The sequence below is a fragment of the Oncorhynchus masou genome, unplaced genomic scaffold (genome assembly GCF_036934945.1).
Source record: "Oncorhynchus masou masou isolate Uvic2021 unplaced genomic scaffold, UVic_Omas_1.1 unplaced_scaffold_617, whole genome shotgun sequence".
NCBI classification, from domain to species: Eukaryota; Metazoa; Chordata; class Actinopteri; order Salmoniformes; family Salmonidae; genus Oncorhynchus; species Oncorhynchus masou.
In genome coordinates, this window is record NW_027012598.1 from 168,982 (window position 1) to 194,952 (window position 25,971).

The window sequence follows — 25,971 nt, forward strand, 5'->3', positions numbered from 1 at the left end:
GTCTTTGTTTTAGTATGGTCAGAGGGCGTGAGTTGGGTGGGTTGTCTATGTTCTTTTGTTATGTCTTTGTTTTAGTATGGTCAGAGGGCGTGAGTTGGGTGGGTTGTCTATGTTCTTTTGTTATGTCTTTGTTTTAGTATGGTCAGAGGGCGTGAGTTGGGTGGGTTGTCTATGTTCTTTTGTTATGTCTTTGTTTTAGTATGGTCAGAGGGCGTGAGTTGGGTGGGTTGTCTATGTTCTTTTGTTATGTCTTTGTTTTAGTATGGTCAGAGGGCGTGAGTTGGGTGGGTTGTCTATGTTCTTTTGTTATGTCTTTGTTTTAGTATGGTCAGAGGGCGTGAGTTGGGTGGGTTGTCTATGTTCTTTTGTTATGTCTTTGTTTTAGTATGGTCAGAGGGCGTGAGTTGGGTGGGTTGTCTATGTTCTTTTGTTATGTCTTTGTTTTAGTATGGTCAGAGGGCGTGAGTTGGGTGGGTTGTCTATGTTCTTTTGTTATGTCTTTGTTTTAGTATGGTCAGAGGGCGTGAGTTGGGTGGGTTGTCTATGTTCTTTTGTTATGTCTTTGTTTTAGTATGGTCAGAGGGCGTGAGTTGGGTGGGTTGTCTATGTTCTTTTGTTATGTCTTTGTTTTAGTATGGTCAGAGGGCGTGAGTTGGGTGGGTTGTCTATGTTCTTTTGTTATGTCTTTGTTTTAGTATGGTCAGAGGGCGTGAGTTGGGTGGGTTGTCTATGTTCTTTTGTTATGTCTTTGTTTTAGTATGGTCAGAGGGCGTGAGTTGGGTGGGTTGTCTATGTTCTTTTGTTATGTCTTTGTTTTAGTATGGTCAGAGGGCGTGAGTTGGGTGGGTTGTCTATGTTCTTTTGTTATGTCTTTGTTTTAGTATGGTCAGAGGGCGTGAGTTGGGTGGGTTGTCTATGTTCTTTTGTTATGTCTTTGTTTTAGTATGGTCAGAGGGCGTGAGTTGGGTGGGTTGTCTATGTTAGTCTGTTATGTCTTTGTTTTAGTATGGTCAGAGGGCGTGAGTTGGGTGGGTTGTCTATGTTCTTTTGTTATGTCTTTGTTTTAGTATGGTCAGAGGGCGTGAGTTGGGTGGGTTGTCTATGTTAGTCTGTTATGTCTTTGTTTTAGTATGGTCAGAGGGCCTGAGTTGGGTGGGTTGTCTATGTTCTTTTGTTATGTCTTTGTTTTAGTATGGTCAGAGGGCGTGAGTTGGGTGGGTTGTCTATGTTCTTTTGTTATGTCTTTGTTTTAGTATGGTCAGAGGGCGTGAGTTGGGTGGGTTGTCTATGTTCTTTTGTTATGTCTTTGTTTTAGTATGGTCAGAGGGCGTGAGTTGGGTGGGTTGTCTATGTTCTTTTGTTATGTCTTTGTTTTAGTATGGTCAGAGGGCGTGAGTTGGGTGGGTTGTCTATGTTCTTTTGTTATGTCTTTGTTTTAGTATGGTCAGAGGGCGTGAGTTGGGTGGGTTGTCTATGTTCTTTTGTTATGTCTTTGTTTTAGTATGGTCAGAGGGCCTGAGTTGGGTGGGTTGTCTATGTTCTTTTGTTATGTCTTTGTTTTAGTATGGTCAGAGGGCGTGAGTTGGGTGGGTTGTCTATGTTCTTTTGTTATGTCTTTGTTTTAGTATGGTCAGAGGGCCTGAGTTGGGTGGGTTGTCTATGTTCTTTTGTTATGTCTTTGTTTTAGTATGGTCAGAGGGCGTGAGTTGGGTGGGTTGTCTATGTTCTTTTGTTATGTCTTTGTTTTAGTATGGTCAGAGGGCGTGAGTTGGGTGGGTTGTCTATGTTCTTTTGTTATGTCTTTGTTTTAGTATGGTCAGAGGGCGTGAGTTGGGTGGGTTGTCTATGTTCTTTTGTTATGTCTTTGTTTTAGTATGGTCAGAGGGCCTGAGTTGGGTGGGTTGTCTATGTTCTTTTGTTATGTCTTTGTTTTAGTATGGTCAGAGGGCGTGAGTTGGGTGGGTTGTCTATGTTCTTTTGTTATGTCTTTGTTTTAGTATGGTCAGAGGGCGTGAGTTGGGTGGGTTGTCTATGTTCTTTTGTTATGTCTTTGTTTTAGTATGGTCAGAGGGCGTGAGTTGGGTGGGTTGTCTATGTTCTTTTGTTATGTCTTTGTTTTAGTATGGTCAGAGGGCCTGAGTTGGGTGGGTTGTCTATGTTAATTTTTCTATGATTAGCTATTTCTGTGTTTGGCCTAGTATGGTTCTCAATCAGAGGCAGCTGTCTATCGTTTGCCCCTGATTGAGAACCATATTTAGGTAGCCTGTTTTCTATTGTGTTTCGTGGGTGTTTGTTTTCTTTTTTCTGTGTTTGTACCACACGGGACTGTTTCGTTTGTTTTCACTTTGTTATTTTGTAGTGTTCAGTTTGTCTTATTAAAATGGACACTTACCACGCTGCAAATTGGTCCAACCTCTCTTACTCCTCATCAGAGGAAGATGACGAACGTTAAACACATAGTGCTATAAAGAAACCCAGCCCAAAGAGCAAGCACTGCAGTTGTACACAGAACAAAAAATAGAACAAAAATATAAACGCAACATGTAAGGTGTTGGTCCCATGTTTCATGAGCTGAAATAAAAGACCCCAGAAATTTTATTTTGTGCACAAATTAGTTTACATATCTGTTAGTGAGCATTTCTCCTTTGTCAAGATAATCCATCCACCTGACAGGTGTGGCATATCAACAATCTGATTAAACAGTATGATCATTACTCAGGTGAACCTTGTGCTGGGAACAATCAAAGGTCACTCTAAAATGTGCAGTTTTGTCACACAACACAATGCCACAGATATCTCATGTTGAGGGAGCGTGCTATTGGCATGCTGACTGCAGAAATGTCAACCAGAGCTGTTGCTGAGAATTGAATGTTACTTTCTCTACCATAAGCCGCCTCCAATATAATTTAATTTATAAGCTGCCGCCAATGTTTTTTTAAGAGAATTTGGCAGTACATCCAACTGGCCTCGCAACCGCAGACCAGGTGTAACCACGCCAGTCCAGGACCTCCACATCCAGCTTCACATCCTCAGACCAGGTGTAACCACGCCAGTCCAGGACCTCCACATCCAGCTTCACATCCTCAGACCAGGTGTAACCACGCCAGCCCAGGACCTCTACATCCAGCTTCACATCCTCAGACCAGGTGTAACCACGCCAGTCCAGGACCTCCACATCCAGCTTCACATCCTCAGACCAGGTGTAACCACGCCAGTCCAGGACCTCCACATCCAGCTTCACATCCTCAGACCAGGTGTAACCACGCCAGCCCAGGACCTCTACATCCAGCTTCACATCCTCAGACCAGGTGTAACCACGCCAGCCCAGGACCTCCACATCCAGCTTCACATCCTCAGACCAGGTGTAACCACGCCAGTCCAGGACCTCCACATCCAGCTTCACATCCTCAGACCAGGTGTAACCACGCCAGCCCAGGACCTCCACATCCAGCTTCACATCCTCAGACCAGGTGTAACCACGCCAGTCCAGGACCTCCACATCCAGCTTCACATCCTCAGACCAGGTGTAACCACGCCAGCCCAGGACCTCCACATCCAGCTTCACATCCTCAGACCACGTGTAACCACGCCAGTCCAGGACCTCCACATCCAGCTTCACATCCTCAGACCACATGTAACCACGCCAGCCCAAGACCTCCACATCCAGCTTCACATCCTCAGACCAGGTGTAACCACGCCAGCCCAGGACCTCCACATCCAGCTTCACATCCTCAGACCAGGTGTAACCACGCCAGACCAGGACCTCCACATCCAGCTTCCCATCCTCAGACCAGGTGTAACCACGCCAGTCCAGGACCTCCACATCCAGCTTCACATCCTCAGACGAGGTGTAACCACGCCAGTCCAGGACCTCCACATCCAGCTTCACATCCTCAGACCAGGTGTAACCACGCCAGCCCAGGACCTCCACATCCAGCTTCACATCCTCAGACCAGGTGTAACCACGCCAGTCCAGGACCTCCACATCCAGCTTCTTCCCCTGTGGGATGGTCTGAGACCAGCCACCCGGACAGCTGATGAAACTGTGGGTCAAAACTGCCAGAAACCGTCTCAGGGAAGCTAATCTGCGTGCTCGTCATCATCACCAGGACTTGACTGCTGGTTCGGCCACTGGCAGGCTGGAGATGCTCTTCGTGGATTAATCCCGGTTTCAACTGTACCGGGTAGATGGCAGACAGAGTGTATGGCGTTGTGTGAGCGAGCAGTTTGAGTGCCCCATGGTGGTGGTGGGGGTTATGAGCAGCAGGCATAAGCTACAGACAACAAGCACAATTGCATTTTATCAGTGGCAATTTGAATGAACAGAGATACTATGACAAGATCCTGAGGGCCATTCATCCGCCACCATCACCTCATGTTTCAGTAATGCACGGCCTCATGACGCAAAGATCTGTACACAAATCCTGGAAGCTGAAATTTTTTTTTTTTTTTTTTCAATTGACTGATTTCCTTATTTGATCTGTAACTCAGTAAAATCTTGGTGTCCCATGGTGTTTTTACTTGTGTACTATTGTTTGTACAGATGAACGTGGCACCTTCAGGCGTTTGGAAATTGCTCCCAAGGATGAACCAGAATTGTGGAGGTGTCACAAATTACTAAGGTGGGTGGAATCAGGCGCAGAGAGCAGGTTTCAGTTATAGACAGTTTATTCTCCGGTGAATAAATTATCTAGCCCAAACACAGGACCAAAATAGTCTGGAGAATAAAACACATGAACACCACCAAATAACAGGAAGACAAAAACAATCCCGCACAATACAAGGGCGGGACAACCTACTAAATATAAGGACGCTAATTCACACAGGTGAAACTAATAAGACAAAACCAACAGACAAACGAAAAGGGATCGGTAGTGGCTAGTAGGACGGTGACGACGACCGCCAAGCACCGCCCGAACAGGCAGAGGAGCCAACTTTGGCGGAAGTCGTGACAGGAGGTCATATTGTGGGGGTGCTTTGTTGCAGGAGGGACTGGTGCACTTCACAAAATAGATGGCATCATGAGGATGGAAATTAGATATATTGAAGCAACATCTCAATACATCAGTCAGGAAGTTAAAGGTTGGTCTTAAATGGGTCTTTCAAATGGACAATGACCCCAAGCATACTTACAAAGTTGTGGCAAAATGGCTTCTGGACAACAAAGTCAAGGTATTGGAGTGGCCATCACAAAGCCCTGACCTCGATCCTATAGAACATTTGTTGGCAGAACTGAAAAACCGTGTGCGAGCAAGGAGCCCTTACAAACCTGACTCAGTTACATCAGCTCTGTCAGGAGGAACGGGCCAAAATTCACCCAACTTATTGTGGGAAGCTTGTGGAAGGCTACCTGAAACAATTTAAAGGCAATGCTACCAAATCCTAATTGAGTATGTAAACTTCTGTCCCACTGGGAATGTGATGAAATAAATAAAATCTGAAATAAATCATTCTCTCTACTATAATTCTGACATTTCACATTCTTAAATAAAGTGGTGATCCTAACTGACCTAAAACAGGGCATTTTTACTAGTTGTACTACTAAAACTGAGTTTAAATGTATTTTGGCTAAGGTGTATGTAAACTTCCGACTTCAGCTGTAGACTTCTTTAGCCAATATTCAGTTATAACCAGAATGTCTCTTGGTTTGAGAAGCCAGAGTTACAATGAGAAATCAATTTTCAAAATTAAACTTCTGTTATTTAAAGATCAGAGGGAGTCTCTAACACAAACAATCCATGTTCAACAGGGAACAACCCCTTAATGGCGTGAATTTGAATAGATACAATATTGCCTAGAACTGAACAAATGCCGATGTCGATTAAATCAAGGGTCAATGAGGGTTGTGTGCGAGGACTGGTAACCCATCATTTTTGTAGTATGCGGTAGCCAATAATCTGTCCCTCAGGTATTCCTATCATCTCCCCCCATTGCCGAACACCTGTCATACTCACCTGCTCTTACCCACACAAACGTGTGTGTCGTTTGTCAAGGTATTCCTGTTGTTTTGCATCTGAATGTGTAGAACCTGGAGTGTTTGTGTGTGTGTGTGTTTCTATGATGTGTACAGTATATACTGTGAACATGCAGGGTCAACATGCATGAGTCTGTGTATGTTTGTGTGTGTAACTGGATTATATATAGTGGCTCTACATCACCACTGAGTGTCTCTATATCACCACTGAGTGTCTCTACATCACCACTGAGTGTCTCTACATCACCACTGAGTGTCTCTATATTACCACTGAGGGATTATATATAGTGTCTCTATATTACCACTGAGGGATTATATATAGTGTCTCTACATCACCACTGAGTGTCTCTATATCACCACTGAGGGATTATATATAGTGTCTCTACATCACCACTGAGTGTCTCTACATCACCACTGAGTGTCTCTATATCACCACTGAGGGATTATATATAGTGTCTCTATATCACCACTGAGTGTCTCTATATAACCACTGAGGGATTATATATAGTGTCTCTATATCACCACTGAGTGTCTCTATATTACCACTGAGGGATTATATATAGTGTCTCTATATCACCACTGAGTGTCTCTATATTACCACTGAGGGATTATATATAGTGTCTCTATATCACCACTGAGTGTCTCTATATCACCACTGAGTGTCTCTACATCACCACTGAGTGTCTCTATATCACCACTGAGTGTCTCTACATCACCACCAGTGGAGATAGACCAAACTAAAGACTTTAAGTCTGGGAACAGTCCAGGGCTGGATGTCATACCAGTGGAGGTAGACCAAACTAAAGACTTTAAGTATGGGAACACTCCAGGGCTGGATGTCATACCAGTGGAGGTAGACCAAACTAAAGACTTTAAGTATGGGAACACTCCAGGGCTGGATGTCATACCAGTGGAGGTAGACCAAACTAAAGACTTTAAGTATGGGAACACTCCAGGGCTGGATGTCATACCAGTGGAGGTAGACCAAACTAAAGACTTTAAGTCTGGGAACACTCCAGGGCTGGATGTCATACCAGTGGAGGTAGACCAAACTAAAGACTTTAAGTCTGGGAACAGTACAGGGCTGGATGTCATACCAGTGGAGGTTGACCAAACTAAAGACTTTAAGTCTGGGAACACTCCAGGGCTGGATGTCATACCAGTGGAGGTAGACCAAACTAAAGACTTTAAGTCTGGGAACACTCCAGGCCTGGATGTCATACCAGTGGAGGTAGACCAAACTAAAGACTTTAAGTCTGGGAACAGTACAGGGCTGGATGTCATACCAGTGGAGGTAGACCAAACTAAAGACTTTAAGTATGGGAACTCTCCAGGGCTGGATGTCATACCAGTGGAGGTTGACCAAACTAAAGACTTTAAGTCTGGGAACACTCCAGGGCTGGATGTCATACCAGTGGAGGTAGACCAAACTAAAGACTTTAAGTCTGGGAACACTCCAGGGCTGGATGTCATACCAGTGGAGGTAGACCAAACTAAAGACTTTAAGTATGGGAACACTCCAGGGCTGGATGTCATACCAGTGGAGGTAGACCAAACTAAAGACTTTAAGTCTGGGAACACTCCAGGGCTGGATGTCATACCAGTGGAGGTAGACCAAACTAAAGACTTTAAGTCTGGGAACACTCCAGGGCTGGATGTCATACCAGTGGAGGTAGACCAAACTAAAGACTTTAAGTCTGGGAACACTCCAGGGCTGGATGTCATACCAGTGGAGGTAGACCAAACTAAAGACTTTAAGTCTGGGAACACTCCAGGGCTGGATGTCATACCAGTGGAGGTAGACCAAACTAAAGACTTTAAGTCTGGGAACACTCCAGGGCTGGATGTCATACCAGTGGAGGTAGACCAAACCTTTTGATATACTCAGAAGACCGTTATTAGCATGCTTTAACCACTTCTATATAATTGGTAGATGGTCAGACACACAAGACAGTCAGAATCTCTTATAAAATGGGTTAAAGTTATGTATAGTAACCCCCAGGTGTAAAATAGTAAATAATGTCTACTTCTCAGAAAGTTTGAAACTGTTGAGGAGTAAAACAAGGTTGTCCCCTATCTATTTATTATGGCCATCGAAGCAGATCCAACAATAATATTAAGGGATTAGAAATCATCGTACGCTGATGATTCATGTTTGCTTTTAAATCCACAATCTGGATCCCTCCACAGCCTCATAGAGGATCGAAATACTTTTCTAATCTCTCTGGATTAAAACCAAATTATGAATAAATGTACTATTTAACGTATTAGATGAAAAAAAAACTTTTACTTTACCGTGTAGTTTACCAATAAAATTGTCTGATGGTGATGGGTACATTCCCAGTTTACATATCCCGATAGAAAGAAATCTCACTGCAATACAGTTGACTAGAAAATAGTTAAGATCTTGCTACCATGGAAAGGAAAATGCCTGTCTATTTGTGGAAAAATCCCCCTGATTACATCTTTAGTCATATCCAGGTTTACCTATTTGCTTATGGTCTTGCCTACACATAGAGAACAGTTATTAAAAGTATGAGAAAACATTTTTAGCACTACTGGGTGACATTATGTCACGATCGTCATATGGAGGGGACCAAAGCGCAGCGTGGTGTGAATACATTCTTCTTTATTGAAGGAAGAACACGAAGAACACCTAAACAAACCAATAAGACGACCGTGGCTGCTCACAAAAACAACTTCGCTAACGTGCAACATAACATAGACTATAACCCACAAAATACCCAAAGAAGATGGGTGCCTTAATATGGTTCCCAATCAGAGACAACGATAAACACCTGCCTCTAATTGAGAACCAATCTAGGCAACCATAGACCTACATAAACACCTAGATGGTAAACAACCTCATAAACCTACAAAACCCCTAGACAGTACAAAAACCCTAGATGAGACTAAAATACACATGCCACCCTCGTCACACACTGACCTAACCAAAATATATAAAGACAACAAAGAATACTCAGGTCAGGGTGTGACACATTAACCTGGAGTTAACCCTGCAGATAGCACTATTGGGTGACATGAACCTGGAGCTAACCCAGCAGATAGCACTACTGGGTGACATGAACCTGGAGCTAACTCTGCAGATAGCACTACTGGGTGACATGAACCTGGAGCTAACCCAGCAGATAGCACTACTGGGTGACATGAACCTGGAGCTAACCATGCAGATAGCACTACTGGGTAACATGAACCTGGAGCTAACCATGCAGATAGCACTACTGGGTGACATGAACCTGGAGCTAACCATGCAGATAGCACTACTGGGTAACATGAACCTGGAGCTAACCATGCAGATAGCACTACTGGGTAACATGAACCTGGAGCTAACCATGCAGATAGCACTACTAGGTGACATTCACCTGGAGCTAACCATGCAGATAGCACTAATGGGTGACATGAACCTGGAGCTAACCCAGCAGATAGCACTACCGGGTGACATGAACCTGGAGCTAATCAAGCAGATAGCACTACTGGGTGACATGAACCTGGAGCTAACCCTGCAGATATCACTACTGGGTGACATGAACCTGGAGCTAACCATGCAGATAGCACTACTGGGTAACATGAACCTGGAGCTAACCATGCAGATAGCACTACTGGGTAACATGAACCTGGAGCTAACCATGCAGATATCACAAACTGGGTGACATGAACCTGGAGCTAACCCTGCAGATATCACTACTGGGTGACATGAACCTGGAGCTAACCCTGCAGATAGCACTACTAGGTGACATTCACCTGGAGCTAACCATGCAGATAGCACTATTGGGTGACATGAACCTGGAGCTAACCCAGCAGATAGCACTACTGGGTGACATGAACCTGGAGCTAACTCTGCAGATAGCACTACTGGGTGACATGAACCTGGAGCTAACCCTGCAGATATCACTACTGGGTGACATGAACCTGGAGCTAACCATGCAGATAGCACTACTGGGTGACATGATCCTGGAGCTAACCCAGCAGATAGCACTACTGGGTGACATGAACCTGGAGCTAACTCTGCAGATAGCACTACTGGGTGACATGAACCTGGAGCTAACCCTGCAGATATCACTACTGGGTGACATGAACCTGGAGCTAACCATGCAGATAGCACTACTGGGTGACATGATCCTGGAGCTAACCCTGCAGATAGCACTACTGGATGACATTAACCTGGAGCTAACCCTGCAGATAGCACTACTGGGTGACATTAACCTGGAGCTAACCCTGCAGATAGCACTACTGGGTGACATGAACCTGGAGCTAACCCTGCAGATAGCACTACCGGGTGACATGAACCTGGAGCTAACCATGCAGATAGCACTACTGGGTGACATGAACCTGGAGCTAACCCTGCAGATAGCACTACTGGGTGACATTAACCTGGAGCTAACCCAGCAGATATCACTACTGGGTGACATGAACCTGGAGCGAACCATGCAGATAGCACTACTGGGTGACATGATCCTGGAGCTAACCCTGCAGATAGCACTACTGGGTGACATGAACCTGGAGCTAACCATGCAGATAGCACTACTGGGTGACATTCACCTGGAGCTAACCATGCAGATAGCACTACTGGGTGACATTCACCTGGAGCTAACCATGCAGATAGCACTACTGTGTGACATGAACCTGGAGCTAACCCAGCAGATAGCACTACTGGGTGACATGAACCTGGAGCTAACCCTGCAGATATCACTACTGGGTGACATGAACCTGGAGCTAACCCTGCAGATAGCACTACTGGGTGACATTCACCTGGAGCTAACCATGCAGATAGCACTATTGGGTGACATGAACCTGGAGCTAACCCAGCAGATAGCACTACTGGGTGACATGAACCTGGAGCTAACTCTGCAGATAGCACTACTGGGTGACATGAACCTGGAGCTAACCCTGCAGATATCACTACTGGGTGACATGAACCTGGAGCTAACCATGCAGATAGCACTACTGCGTGACATGATCCTGGAGCTAACCCAGCAGATAGCACTACTGGGTGACATGAACCTGGAGCTAACTCTGCAGATAGCACTACTGGGTGACATGAACCTGGAGCTAACCCTGCAGATATCACTACTGGGTGACATGAACCTGGAGCTAACCATGCAGATAGCACTACTGGGTGACATGATCCTGGAGCTAACCCTGCAGATAGCACTACTGGATGACATTAACCTGGAGCTAACCCTGCAGATAGCACTACTGGGTGACATTAACCTGGAGCTAACCCTGCAGATAGCACTACTGGGTGACATGAACCTGGAGCTAACCCTGCAGATAGCACTACCGGGTGACATGAACCTGGAGCTAACCATGCAGATAGCACTACTGGGTGACATGAACCTGGAGCTAACCCTGCAGATAGCACTACTGGGTGACATTAACCTGGAGCTAACCCAGCAGATATCACTACTGGGTGACATGAACCTGAACCATGCAGATAGCACTACTGGGTGACATGATCCTGGAGCTAACCCTGCAGATAGCACTACTGGGTGACATGAACCTGGAGCTAACCATGCAGATAGCACTACTGGGTGACATTCACCTGGAGCTAACCATGCAGATAGCACTACTGGGTGACATTCACCTGGAGCTAACCATGCAGATAGCACTACTGTGTGACATGAACCTGGAGCTAACCCTGCAGATAGCACTACTGGGTGACATTAACCTGGAGCTAACCATGCAGATAGCACTACTGGGTGACATGAACCTGGAGCTAGGCCTGCAGATAGCACTACTGGGTGACATGAACCTGGAGCTAACCCAGCAGATAGCACTACTGGGTGACATGAACCTGGAGCTAACCCTGCAGATAGCACTACTGGGTGACATTAACCTGGAGCTAACCATGCAGATAGCACTACTGGGTGACATTAACCTGGAGCTAACCATGCAGATAGCACTACTGGGTGACATTAACCTGGAGCAAAACCCTGCAGATATCACTACTGGGTGACATGAACCTGGAGCTAACCATGCAGATAGCACTACTGGGTGACATTAACCTGGAGCTAACCCTGCAGATAGCACTACTGGGTGACCTTAACCTGGAGCTAACCATGCAGATAGCACTACTGGGTGACATGAACCTGGAGCAAACCCTGCAGATAGCACTACTGGGTGACATGAACCTGGAGCTAACCCAGCAGATAGCACTACCGGGTGACATGAACCTGGAGCTAATCAAGCAGATAGCACTACTGGGTGACATGAACCTGGAGCTAACCCTGCAGATAGCACTACTGGGTGACATTAACCTGGAGCTAACCATGCAGATAGCACTACTGGGTGACATGAACCTGGAGCTAGGCCTGCAGATAGCACTACTGGGTGACATGAACCTGGAGCTAACCCAGCAGATAGCACTACTGGGTGACATGAACCTGGAGCTAACCCTGCAGATAGCACTACTGGGTGACATTAACCTGGAGCTAACCATGCAGATAGCACTACTGGGTGACATTAACCTGGAGCTAACCATGCAGATAGCACTACTGGGTGACATTAACCTGGAGCAAAACCCTGCAGATATCACTACTGGGTGACATGAACCTGGAGCTAACCATGCAGATAGCACTACTGGGTGACATTAACCTGGAGCTAACCCTGCAGATAGCACTACTGGGTGACCTTAACCTGGAGCTAACCATGCAGATAGCACTACTGGGTGACATGAACCTGGAGCAAACCCTGCAGATAGCACTACTGGGTGACATGAACCTGGAGCTAACCCAGCAGATAGCACTACCGGGTGACATGAACCTGGAGCTAATCAAGCAGATAGCACTACTGGGTGACATGAACCTGGAGCTAACCCTGCAGATATCACTACTGGGTGACATGAACCTGGAGCTAACCCTGCAGATAGCACTACTGGGTGACATGAACCTGGAGCTAACCATGCAGATAGCACTACTGGGTGACATGAACCTGGAGCTAACCATGCAGATAGCATACTGCGTGACATGATCCTGGAGCTAACCCAGCAGATAGCACTACTGGGTGACATGAACCTGGAGCTAACTCTGCAGATAGCACTACTGGGTGACATGAACCTGGAGCTAACCATGCAGATAGCACTACTGGGTAACATGAACCTGGAGCTAACCATGCAGATAGCACTACTGGGTAACATGAACCTGGAGCTAACCATGCAGATAGCACTACTAGGTGACATTCACCTGGAGCTAACCATGCAGATAGCACTAATGGGTGACATGAACCTGGAGCTAACCCAGCAGATAGCACTACCGGGTGACATGAACCTGGAGCTAATCAAGCAGATAGCACTACTGGGTGACATGAACCTGGAGCTAACCCTGCAGATATCACTACTGGGTGACATGAACCTGGAGCTAACCATGCAGATAGCACTACTGGGTAACATGAACCTGGAGCTAACCATGCAGATAGCACTACTGGGTAACATGAACCTGGAGCTAACCATGCAGATATCACAAACTGGGTGACATGAACCTGGAGCTAACCCTGCAGATATCACTACTGGGTGACATGAACCTGGAGCTAACCCTGCAGATAGCACTACTAGGTGACATTCACCTGGAGCTAACCATGCAGATAGCACTATTGGGTGACATGAACCTGGAGCTAACCCAGCAGATAGCACTACTGGGTGACATGAACCTGGAGCTAACTCTGCAGATAGCACTACTGGGTGACATGAACCTGGAGCTAACCCTGCAGATATCACTACTGGGTGACATGAACCTGGAGCTAACCATGCAGATAGCACTACTGGGTGACATGATCCTGGAGCTAACCCAGCAGATAGCACTACTATGGGTGACATGAACCTGGAGCTAACTCTGCAGATAGCACTACTGGGTGACATGAACCTGGAGCTAACCCTGCAGATATCACTACTGGGTGACATGAACCTGGAGCTAACCATGCAGATAGCACTACTGGGTGACATGATCCTGGAGCTAACCCTGCAGATAGCACTACTGGATGACATTAACCTGGAGCTAACCCTGCAGATAGCACTACTGGGTGACATTAACCTGGAGCTAACCCTGCAGATAGCACTACTGGGTGACATGAACCTGGAGCTAACCCTGCAGATAGCACTACCCCGGGTGACATGAACCTGGAGCTAACCATGCAGATAGCACTACTGGGTGACATGAACCTGGAGCTAACCCTGCAGATAGCACTACTGGGTGACATTAACCTGGAGCTAACCCAGCAGATATCACTACTGGGTGACATGAACCTGGAGCGAACCATGCAGATAGCACTACTGGGTGACATGATCCTGGAGCTAACCCTGCAGATAGCACTACTGGGTGACATGAACCTGGAGCTAACCATGCAGATAGCACTACTGGGTGACATTCACCTGGAGCTAACCATGCAGATAGCACTACTGGGTGACATTCACCTGGAGCTAACCATGCAGATAGCACTACTGTGTGACATGAACCTGGAGCTAACCCTGCAGATAGCACTACTGGGTGACATTAACCTGGAGCTAACCATGCAGATAGCACTACTGGGTGACATGAACCTGGAGCTAGGCCTGCAGATAGCACTACTGGGTGACATGAACCTGGAGCTAACCCAGCAGATAGCACTACTGGGTGACATGAACCTGGAGCTAACCCTGCAGATAGCACTACTGGGTGACATTAACCTGGAGCTAACCATGCAGATAGCACTACTGGGTGACATTAACCTGGAGCTAACCATGCAGATAGCACTACTGGGTGACATTAACCTGGAGCAAAACCCTGCAGATATCACTACTGGGTGACATGAACCTGGAGCTAACCATGCAGATAGCACTACTGGGTGACATTAACCTGGAGCTAACCCTGCAGATAGCACTACTGGGTGACCTTAACCTGGAGCTAACCATGCAGATAGCACTACTGGGTGACATGAACCTGGAGCAAACCCTGCAGATAGCACTACTGGGTGACATGAACCTGGAGCTAACCCAGCAGATAGCACTACCGGGTGACATGAACCTGGAGCTAATCAAGCAGATAGCACTACTGGGTGACATGAACCTGGAGCTAACCCTGCAGATATCACTACTGGGTGACATGAACCTGGAGCTAACCATGCAGATAGCACTACTGGGTAACATGAACCTGGAGCTAACCATGCAGATAGCACTACTGGGTGACATGAACCTGGAGCTAACCATGCAGATATCACAAACTGGGTGACATGAACCTGGAGCTAACCCTGCAGATATCACTACTGGGTGACATGAACCTGGAGCTAACCCTGCAGATAGCACTACTGGGTGACATTCACCTGGAGCTAACCATGCAGATAGCACTATTGGGTGACATGAACCTGGAGCTAACCCAGCAGATAGCACTACTGGGTGACATGAACCTGGAGCTAACTCTGCAGATAGCACTACTGGGTGACATGAACCTGGAGCTAACCCTGCAGATATCACTACTGGGTGACATGAACCTGGAGCTAACCATGCAGATAGCACTACTGCGTGACATGATCCTGGAGCTAACCCAGCAGATAGCACTACTGGGTGACATGAACCTGGAGCTAACTCTGCAGATAGCACTACTGGGTGACATGAACCTGGAGCTAACCCTGCAGATATCACTACTGGGTGACATGAACCTGGAGCTAACCATGCAGATAGCACTACTGGGTGACATGATCCTGGAGCTAACCCTGCAGATAGCACTACTGGATGACATTAACCTGGAGCTAACCCTGCAGATAGCACTACTGGGTGACATTAACCTGGAGCTAACCCTGCAGATAGCACTACTGGGTGACATGAACCTGGAGCTAACCCTGCAGATAGCACTACCGGGTGACATGAACCTGGAGCTAACCATGCAGATAGCACTACTGGGTGACATGAACCTGGAGCTAACCCTGCAGATAGCACTACTGGGTGACATTAACCTGGAGCTAACCCAGCAGATATCACTACTGGGTGACATGAACCTGGAGCGAACCATGCAGATAGCACTACTGGGTGACATGATCCTGGAGCTAACCCTGCAGATAGCACTACTGGGTGACATGAACCTGGAGCTAACCATGCAGATAGCACTACTGGGTGACATTCACCTGGAGCTAACCATGCAGATAGCACTACTGGGTGACATGAACCTGGAGCTAACCATGCAGATAGCACTACTGGGTGACATTCACCTGGAGCTAACCATGCAGATAGCACTACTGTGTGACATGAACCTGGAGCTAACCCTGCAGATAGCACTACTGGGTGACATTAACCTGGAGCTAACCATGCAGATAGCACTACTGGGTGACATGAACCTGGAGCTAGGCCTGCAGATAGCACTACTGGGTGACATGAACCTGGAGCTAACCCAGCAGATAGCACTACTGGGTGACATGAACCTGGAGCTAACCCTGCAGATAGCACTACTGGGTGACATTAACCTGGAGCTAACCATGCAGATAGCACTACTGGGTGACATTAACCTGGAGCTAACCATGCAGATAGCACTACTGGGTGACATTAACCTGGAGCAAAACCCTGCAGATATCACTACTGGGTGACATGAACCTGGAGCTAACCATGCAGATAGCACTACTGGGTGACATTAACCTGGAGCTAACCCTGCAGATAGCACTACTGGGTGACCTTAACCTGGAGCTAACCATGCAGATAGCACTACTGGGTGACATGAACCTGGAGCAAACCCTGCAGATAGCACTACTGGGTGACATGAACCTGGAGCTAACCCAGCAGATAGCACTACCGGGTGACATGAACCTGGAGCTAATCAAGCAGATAGCACTACTGGGTGACATGAACCTGGAGCTAACCCTGCAGATATCACTACTGGGTGACATGAACCTGGAGCTAACCATGCAGATAGCACTACTGGGTAACATGAACCTGGAGCTAACCATGCAGATAGCACTACTGGGTGACATGAACCTGGAGCTAACCATGCAGATATCACAAACTGGGTGACATGAACCTGGAGCTAACCCTGCAGATATCACTACTGGGTGACATGAACCTGGAGCTAACCCTGCAGATAGCACTACTGGGTGACATTCACCTGGAGCTAACCATGCAGATAGCACTATTGGGTGACATGAACCTGGAGCTAACCCAGCAGATAGCACTACTGGGTGACATGAACCTGGAGCTAACTCTGCAGATAGCACTACTGGGTGACATGAACCTGGAGCTAACCCTGCAGATATCACTACTGGGTGACATGAACCTGGAGCTAACCATGCAGATAGCACTACTGGGTGACATGATCCTGGAGCTAACCCAGCAGATAGCACTACTGGGTGACATGAACCTGGAGCTAACTCTGCAGATAGCACTACTGGGTGACATGAACCTGGAGCTAACCCTGCAGATATCACTACTGGGTGACATGAACCTGGAGCTAACCATGCAGATAGCACTACTGGGTGACATGATCCTGGAGCTAACCCTGCAGATAGCACTACTGGATGACATTAACCTGGAGCTAACCCTGCAGATAGCACTACTGGGTGACATTAACCTGGAGCTAACCCTGCAGATAGCACTACTGGGTGACATGAACCTGGAGCTAACCCTGCAGATAGCACTACCGGGTGACATGAACCTGGAGCTAACCATGCAGATAGCACTACTGGGTGACATGAACCTGGAGCTAACCCTGCAGATAGCACTACTGGGTGACATTAACCTGGAGCTAACCCAGCAGATATCACTACTGGGTGACATGAACCTGGAGCGAACCATGCAGATAGCACTACTGGGTGACATGATCCTGGAGCTAACCCTGCAGATAGCACTACTGGGTGACATGAACCTGGAGCTAACCATGCAGATAGCACTACTGGGTGACATTCACCTGGAGCTAACCATGCAGATAGCACTACTGGGTGACATGAACCTGGAGCTAACCATGCAGATAGCACTACTGGGTGACATTCACCTGGAGCTAACCATGCAGATAGCACTACTGTGTGACATGAACCTGGAGCTAACCCTGCAGATAGCACTACTGGGTGACATTAACCTGGAGCTAACCATGCAGATAGCACTACTGGGTGACATGAACCTGGAGCTAGGCCTGCAGATAGCACTACTGGGTGACATGAACCTGGAGCTAACCCAGCAGATAGCACTACTGGGTGACATGAACCTGGAGCTAACCCTGCAGATAGCACTACTGGGTGACATTAACCTGGAGCTAACCATGCAGATAGCACTACTGGGTGACATTAACCTGGAGCTAACCATGCAGATAGCACTACTGGGTGACATTAACCTGGAGCAAAACCCTGCAGATATCACTACTGGGTGACATGAACCTGGAGCTAACCATGCAGATAGCACTACTGGGTGACATTAACCTGGAGCTAACCCTGCAGATAGCACTACTGGGTGACCTTAACCTGGAGCTAACCATGCAGATAGCACTACTGGGTGACATGAACCTGGAGCAAACCCTGCAGATAGCACTACTGGGTGACATGAACCTGGAGCTAACCCAGCAGATAGCACTACCGGGTGACATGAACCTGGAGCTAATCAAGCAGATAGCACTACTGGGTGACATGAACCTGGAGCTAACCCTGCAGATATCACTACTGGGTGACATGAACCTGGAGCTAACCATGCAGATAGCACTACTGGGTAACATGAACCTGGAGCTAACCATGCAGATAGCACTACTGGGTGACATGAACCTGGAGCTAACCATGCAGATATCACAAACTGGGTGACATGAACCTGGAGCTAACCCTGCAGATATCACTACTGGGTGACATGAACCTGGAGCTAACCCTGCAGATAGCACTACTGGGTGACATTCACCTGGAGCTAACCATGCAGATAGCACTACTGGGTGACATGAACCTGGAGCTAACCCTGCAGATATCACTACTGGGTGACATGAACCTGGAGCTAACCATGCAGATAGCACTACTGGGTAACATGAACCTGGAGCTAACCATGCAGATAGCACTACTGGGTGACATGAACCTGGAGCTAACCATGCAGATATCACAAACTGGGTGACATGAACCTGGAGCTAACCCTGCAGATATCACTACTGGGTGACATGAACCTGGAGCTAACCCTGCAGATAGCACTACTGGGTGACATTCACCTGGAGCTAACCATGCAGATAGCACTATTGGGTGACATGAACCTGGAGCTAACCCAGCAGATAGCACTACTGGGTGACATGAACCTGGAGCTAACTCTGCAGATAGCACTACTGGGTGACATGAACCTGGAGCTAACCCTGCAGATATCACTACTGGGTGACATGAACCTGGAGCTAACCATGCAGATAGCACTACTGGGTGACATGATCCTGGAGCTAACCCTGCAGATAGCACTACTGGGTGACATGATCCTGGAGCTAACCCTGCAGATAGCACTACTGGATGACATTAACCTGGAGCTAACCCTGCAGATAGCACTACTGGGTGACATTAACCTGGAGCTAACCCTGCAGATAGCACTACTGGGTGACATGAACCTGGAGCTAAGCCTGCAGATAGCACTACTGGGTGACATGAACCTGGAGCTAAGCCTGCAGATAGCACTACTGGGTGACATGAACCTGGAGCTAACCCTGCAGATAGCACTACCGGGTGACATGAACCTGGAGCTAACCATGCAGATAGCACTACTGGGTGACATGAACCTGGAGCTAACCCTGCAGATAGCACTACTGGGTGACATTAACCTGGAGCTAACCCAGCAGATATCACTACTGGGTGACATGAACCTGGGCGAACCATGCAGATAGCACTACTGGGTGACATGATCCTGGAGCTAACCCTGCAGATAGCACTACTGGGTGACATGAACCTGGAGCTAACCATGCAGATAGCACTACTGGGTGACATTCACCTGGAGCTAACCATGCAGATAGCACTACTGGGTGACATGAACCTGGAGCTAACCATGCAGATAGCACTACTGGGTGACATTCACCTGGAGCTAACCATGCAGATAGCACTACTGTGTGACATGAACCTGGAGCTAACCCTGCAGATAGCACTACTGGGTGACATTAACCTGGAGCTAACCATGCAGATAGCACTACTGGGTGACATGAACCTGGAGCTAGGCCTGCAGATAGCACTACTGGGTGACATGAACCTGGAGCTAACCCAGCAGATAGCACTACTGGGTGACATGAACCTGGAGCTAACCCTGCAGATAGCACTACTGGGTGACATTAACCTGGAGCTAACCATGCAGATAGCACTACTGGGTGACATTAACCTGGAGCTAACCATGCAGATAGCACTACTGGGTGACATTAACCTGGAGCAAAACCCTGCAGATATCACTACTGGGTGACATGAACCTGGAGCTAACCATGCAGATAGCACTACTGGGTGACATTAACCTGGAGCTAACCCTGCAGATAGCACTACTGGGTGACCTTAACCTGGAGCTAACCATGCAGATAGCACTACTGGGTGACATGAACCTGGAGCAAACCCTGCAGATAGCACTACTGGGTGACCTTAACCTGGAGCTAACCATGCAGATAGCACTACTAGGTGACATTCACCTGGAGCTAACCATGCAGATAGCACTATTGGGTGACATGAACCTGGAGCTAACCCTGCAGATAGCACTACTGGGTGACATGAACCTGGAGCTAACCCTGCAGATATCACTACTGGGTGACATGAACCTGGAGCTAACCATGCAGATCGCACTACTGGGTGACATGAACCTGGAGCTAACCCTGCAGATAGCACTACTGGGTGACATTAACCTGGAGCTAACCATGCAGATAGCACTACTGGGTGACCTTAACCTGGAGCTAACCCTGCAGATAGCACTACTAGGTGACATTCACCTGGAGCTAACCATGCAGATAGCACTATTGGGTGACATGAACCTGGAGCTAACCCTGCAGATAGCACTACTGGGTGACATGAACCTGGAGCTAACCATGCAGATAGCACTACTGGGTGACATGAACCTGGAGCTAACCATGCAGATAGCACTACTGGGTGACATGAACCCGGGCTAACCCTGCAGATAACACTACTGGGTGACATGAACCTGGAGCTAACCCTGCAGATAGCACTACTGGGTGACCTTAACCTGGAGCTAACCCTGCAGATAGCACTACTGGGTGACATTAACCTGGAGCTAACCCTGCAGATAGCACTACTGGGTGACATTAACCTGGAGCTAACCCTGCAGATAACACTACTGGGTGACCTTAACCTGGAGCTAACCCTGCAGATAGCACTACTGGGCGATCTGAAAAGTCATAGTCAAACAATCTATAATATAATAATACTTTGAGCAAAAAATATATATTTTCAATTTAAATCTGTATAAATTATGAGAATAGAAAAATATATGGCAAATAGAAATCAATATGGATGGTGTTAAGAGGTAGATGGGAGGGGTTGAGGGGTTGAATGGAGACTAATAACAACTACCCACACCTGGACCTCATCATTACCCACACCTGGAACTCATCGTTACCCACACCTGGAATTCATCATTACCCACACCTGGGGCTCATCATTACCCACACCTGGAGTTCATTATTACCCACACCTGGATCTCATCATTACCCACACGTGGAACTCATCATTACCCACACCTGGAGTTCATTATTACCCACACCTGGATCTCATCATTACCCACACCTGGAACTCATCATTACCCACACCTGGAACTTAGCATTACCCACACCTGGACCTCATCATTACCCACACCTGGAGTTCATCATTACCCACACCTGGAGCTCATCATTACCCACACCTGGAATTCATCATACCCACACCTGGAACTTATCATTACCCACACCTGGACCTCATCATTACCCACACCTGGAGTTCATCATTACCCACACCTGGAACTAATCATTACCCACACCTGGAACTCATCATTACCCACACATGGAGTTCATCATTACCCACACCTGGAGCTCATCATTACCCACACCTGGAATTCATCATTACCCACACCTGGAGTTCATCATTACCCACACCTGGAACTCATCATTACCCACACCTGGAACTCATCATTACCCACACCTGGAGTTCATTATTACCCACACCTGGATCTCATCATTACCCACACCTGGAACTCATCATTACCCACACCGGGAGTTCATCATTACCCACACCTGGAACTAATCATTACCCACACCTGGAACTCATCATTACCCACACCTGGAGTTCATCATTACCCACACCTGGAGCTCATCATTACCCACACCTGGAATTCATCATTACCCACACCTGGAACTTATCATTACCCACACCTGGACCTCATCATTACCCACACCGGGAGTTCATCATTACCCACACCTGGAACTAATCATTACCCACACCTGGAACTCATCATTACCCACACCTGGAGTTCATCATTACCCACACCTGGAACTCATCATTACCCACACCTGGAGTTCATCATTACCCACACCTGGAACTCATCATTACCCACACCTGGAGTTCATCATTACCCACACCTGGAGTTCATTATTACCCACACCTGGAACTCATCATTACCCACACCTGGAGTTCATCATTACCCACACCTGGAACTCATCATTACCCACACCTGGAGTTCATCATTACCCACACCTGGAACTCATCATTACCCACACCTGGAGTTCATCATTACCCACACCTGGAGCTCATCATTACCCACACCTGGAATTCATCATTACCCACACCTGGAATTCATCATTACCCACACCTGGAATTCATCATTACCCACACCTGGAACTCATCATTACCCACACCTGGAGTTCATTATTACCCACACCTGGAATTCATCATTACCCACACCTGGATCTCATCATTACCCACACCTGTTAATCATTATGATTCACACCTGGAACTCATCATTACCCATACCTGGAACTAATCATTACCCACACCTGGAACTCATTATGATTCACACCTGGACCTCATCATTACCCACACCTGGAGCTCATCATTACCCACACCTGGAATTCATCATTACCCACACCTGGAATTCATCATTACCCACACCTGGAATTCATCATTACCCACACCTGGAGCTCATCATTACCCACACCTGGAATTCATCATTACCCACACCTGGAATTCATCATTACCCACACCTGGAACTCATCATTACCCACACCTGGAGTTCATTATGATTCACACCTGGAACTCATCATTACCCATACCTGGAACTCATCATTACCCACACCTGTTAATCATTATGATTCACACCTGGAACTCATCATTACCCACACCTGTTAATCATTATGATTCACACCTGGACTCCTTACCTTCATCATCTCCTCCCCTTTATATTTCACTCTCCCAGGGTTCACCCACCAGTTGGCATTGTTCTTGTGTATCAGCGTTCTGCCTCATTATTATCTAGTGTGGAGGAATTCTGGTGAAGTTCATTATCTATTACACTCTGAAACACTCTCAAACACTTACATACATTTGTTTTGCAAAAATGTATGCAAATACTGCCATTGAGGTGAACTGAAGGTGAGGTGTGTGTGCCCCTTCCTTGTTAAGCCCCTCCCCACTCCCCCTCTCTCTCTCTCTCTTTCACATTTACATTACATTTAAGTCATTTAGCAGACGCTCTTATCCAGAGCGACTTACAAATTCAAATTCAAATTCAAGCTGCTTTATTGGCATAAAATCATTGTCTCAATATTGTCAAACAACAATGTGTACGATATACATTGTAATAAAAATATAAACAACAACAAATAATTATATAAAATTGTAGTAAATAATAATAACAAAATTAAATGCAAAAAAAATAACAACAATAACAATAACAATAGTAGAAATGTTATAAATATAAAAAGCTAAACCTATGAAATGAAACTATAACTAACTTATAACTAAATAACTGTTATCTTCACCATTACGTCAGTAATGTTAAGAGTGTGTATTGGAGGCGAAGTCAGGTGCAGGAGAGCAGAGTGTAGTGAACAGGCACACTTTTTATTCTGGTCCAAAATGACAGCACAAAGTAACATGTGCCCAAAACACGGAACATAGACAAAAAGTAATGCGCATAACAATATCCACTATCAAAATACACGTAACACAAACAATCCTACACAAAGACATGATGGGGAACAGAGGAATAAATACATATGAATTGATTGGGGAATGAAAACCAGGTGTGCAGAGAACAAGACAAAACAAATGGATACGTGAAAAATTGAGAGGCGATGGCTAGAAAGCTGTTGACGTCGACCGCCGAACGTCGCCCGAACAAGGTGAGGAGCCGACTTCGGCAGAAGTCGTGACAAGTCATCTACCTCAGGCAAGCAATACCTCGGGACTTCCTTAATATTAGACATCGACATCGCGCACAAGCTGTTATTGACAAATAGACACACACCACCACCCCCGTCTTACTGTGTGTAGCTTTGTACATACCCCAACCAGAAACCATGGGTTACAGGCAGCATCAGCACAGAGCTAAAGGCTAGCTGTCACTTTCAAGGAGCGGGACTCTAACCCTGAAGCTTATGTGAAATCCTGCTATGCCCTCTGACGAACCTTCAAACAAGCAAAGATTCAATACAGGACAAAGATCGAGTCGTACTACACCGGCTCTGACTCTCGTCAGATATATATAACTCCACATTGATCTAGTACTGGTACTCCCTGTATATAGCTCCACATTGATCTGGTACTGGTACTCCCTGTATACAGCTCCACATTGATCTGGTACTGGTACTCCCTGTATATAGCTCCACATTGATCTGCTACTAGTTCTAAATGTATATAGCTGCACAGAGATCTGGTACTGGTACTCCCTGTATACAGCAGCACAGAGATCTGGTACTGTTATTTCCTGTATATAGCTCCAGGTTGATCTGGTACTCCCTGTATATAGCTCCACATTGATCTGGTACTTCCTGTATATAGCTCCACATTGATCTGGTACTGGTACTGGTACTTCCTGTATATAGCTCCACATTGATCTGGTACACCCTGTATATAGCTCCACATTGATCTGGTACTGGTACTTCCTGTATATAGCTCCACATTGATCTGGTACTTGTACTTCCTGTATATAGCTCCACATTGATCTGGTACTGGCACTTCCTGTATATAGCTCCTCATTGATCTGGAACTGGCACTTCCTGTATATAGCGCCACCTTGATCTGGTACTCCCTGTATATAGATCCACATTGATCTGGTACTTCCTGTATATAGCTCCACATTGATCTGGTACTGGTACTTCCTGTATATAGCTCCACATTGATCTGGTACTTCCTGTATATAGCTGCACAGAGATCTGGTACTGGTGCTCCCTGTATATAGCTCCACATTGATCTGGTACTGGTACTCCTGTACATAGCTGCACAGAGATCTGGTACTGGTACTTCCTGTATATAGTTCCACATTGATCTGGTACTGGTACTCCCTGTATATAGCTCCACATTGATCTGGTACTGGTACTACCTGTATATAGCTCCACATTGATCTGGTACTTCCTGTATATAGCTGCACATTGATCTGGTACTGGTACTACCTGTATATAGCTCCACATTGATCTGGTACTTCCTGTATATAGCTGCACATTGATCTGGTACTGGTACTCTCTGTATATAGCTCCACATTGATCTGGTACTTCCTGTATATAGCTCCACATTGATCTGGTGCTCCCTGTATATAGCTCCACATTGACCTGGTACCTCCTGTATATAGCTCCACATCGATCTGGTACTGGTACTCCCTGAATATAGCTCCACATTGATCTGGTACTGGTACTCCCCTGTATATAGCTCCACATGGATCTGGTACTCCTGTATATAGCTCCACATTGATCTGGTACTTCCTGTATATAGCTCCACGTTGGTCTGGTACTTCATGTATATAGCTGCACATTGATCTGGTACTCTCTGTATATAGCTCCACATTGATCTGGTACTGGTACTCCCTGTATATAGCTCCACATTGATCTGGTACTGGTACCCCCTGTATATAGCTCCACATTGATCTG